The sequence below is a fragment of the Eumetopias jubatus genome, unplaced genomic scaffold (assembly GCF_037043125.1).
Source record: "Eumetopias jubatus isolate StellerSeaLion01/CBP00866 unplaced genomic scaffold, mEumJub1_p1.0 scaffold_14, whole genome shotgun sequence".
Classification (NCBI taxonomy): Eukaryota; Metazoa; Chordata; class Mammalia; order Carnivora; family Otariidae; genus Eumetopias; species Eumetopias jubatus.
The window spans coordinates 20,293,753-20,295,864 of record NW_028274820.1 but is presented as its reverse complement, the minus strand read 5'-3'; the positions used below and the strand labels follow the sequence as shown (position 1 = coordinate 20,295,864).

The 2,112-nt window shown below is 41.6% G+C and overlaps 1 non-coding gene across 1 annotated transcript; it reads left to right on the top strand.

Annotated features, from left to right (window-relative positions):
* The first annotated feature begins 510 nt into the window (after positions 1-510).
* LOC114222446 (U6 spliceosomal RNA) lies at positions 511-615 on the top strand. The gene has a single exon (XR_003611952.2). It is a non-coding gene; the product is annotated as a U6 spliceosomal RNA (small nuclear RNA).
* Positions 616-2,112: the final 1,497 nt, after the last annotated feature.

Below are 2,112 nucleotides of genomic sequence, written 5' to 3'. Positions count from 1 at the left end.
TGTTTCCTCCCCTTAAACCATGGACCCTTCTCCCTGCCATGCTTTCCTGCAGATAAGGAAGACCTCCAGAAGAGAGAGAGCAGGAAGAAGGAAAGGAGAAAAGGGAGAAAGGGCCTGGGAGCTTGAGATGAGGCTGAAACTCTGAGGAACAGACAGTACTTGAAACTGGACAGTGAGTCATGCAGGGTGGAGCAGGTCAGAGTTGCTTACTTGCTGTTTGAAGGGCTAAGAAACTTCAAAATGATTCAGTTTTAAATTAGGCTATTTGTGAATCTCCTGTTTCCTTGCTCAAACCTCTGAGGATTGGTTGGGGCAGAGGATGAAGATAGGACCCAGGCCAGGCTCTTTTATGTTCATTTCTCTTTGCTCATGCTCCTAACTTTGAACAGGCACATCTATCACTAGGACTCTCCAGTTCATTCAGAAGCAGCAGGCAGCAGGTCATAGAAGGGAAGAAAGAAAAGGAGGAAAGGAGCAAAGAGTTAGAAAACCAATGACTTAAAACTCCCTGTGCTCGTTTGGCCAGCATGTGTACTCAAATTGGAACAATGCAGAGATTAGCATGTCCCCTGTGCAATTGATGACACACAAACTCAGGAAGCATCCCATATTTTTTTGAGGGATGATGGAAAAGTTCTGGAGGTGAATAGTGATGGATGGTTGTACAACGACATGAATGCACTTGATATTACTAAACTATCTATATACTTAAAAATAGCCGAATGTGATGAGCACTGGGTGTCATACACAACTAATGAATCATTGAATGCTACACCAAAAAGTAATGATGTACTATATGTTGGCTGGTTGAATTTAAATAAAAAAATTAAATTAAAAAAGTTAAAAAATAGCTGAGGGGCGCCTGGGTGGCTCAGTCGTTAAGCGTCTGCCTTCAGCTCAGGTCATGATCCCAGGGTCCTGGGATGGAGCCCCGCATCGGGCTCCCTGCTCCATAGGAAGCCTGCTTCTCCCTCTCCCACTCCCCCTGCTTGTGTTCCTGCTCTCGCTGTGTCTCTCTCTGTCAAATAAATAAATAAAATCTTTAAAAAAAATAGCTGAATGGTAAATTTTATATTTTACCACAATTTATAAAAAGCAAACAAACATGACCGTAAAGGTTGGATAAAGATGTCATAAGGAAAAATCAACAAGTAAAAGTCATTCAGTTAAGAAAATAAGTTAGAGCAAAAAAAAAAAAAAAAATCTGAAAACCCAAATGCAAGCCCTCAGTCATTGTGCATACCACGGTATCAGCATAGAGTAGTGGAAAGAGCCGACTTGGCTGTTACCTGATTTGAAGTCTCACTCTGCCACTTACTAGCTGTGTGACCTTGGTCAAAACACCTAATGTCCTTGAGCCTGCTTCTTACTTAAAATTGTGAAATGACATTGGACTCACAGACCTATTGAGAGAATTAAGATATTACAGGCAAGGCATTTAGCATAGTAAATGGCTCCTACTAGGCATTCATACTCTGTTTCCTTTCCTTTTCTGCATGTGGAAGGTTGCAAATGCAATGTGTTGTGGGACACAGAACCTAACTTGAAAGATGGTAAGGATAAAATTTGAAAAATGAAAATATATGGAGATACTATTTGGGCAGTAGTTCCTGAGAGAGGCAGACCAGGTGTAGAAAGGACCCTCTTAATTGCTGAAAAAGACTTAAGATTTGTTATTAGAGTACTGACCTAGCTGTTGTAACTAAGTAACCCCCCCCAATACAGTGCCTGAAATAAGATGGAAGCTTATTTTTCTCCATATAGTACTCCAGAGGTAAACTATTTAAGGCTGACAAAGGAGCTCTGTCATTCTCAACACACAAGATTTCCATCATTGGATCCAAAGTGGTTGCTTTAGATCCTGACATCATCTGGGTAGCGGAAGGGGTTGTGGGGGAGGGCCAGTGGTACCATCTAGCTTTCTTTTTAAGGCCATGGCTTAGAAATGACACACCTCATTTTTCCACCCACACCACATTCAACAAATCCTTGCTGTAAAGGATGCCAGGGGAAGTAAACTCCCCCTGGAGTCCTATTACTAAGAAGAGGAGTTTGGATGTTGCTGTATACTTAGCCATCTCAACCACATAGCTCACATTTTATTTTCTCTAA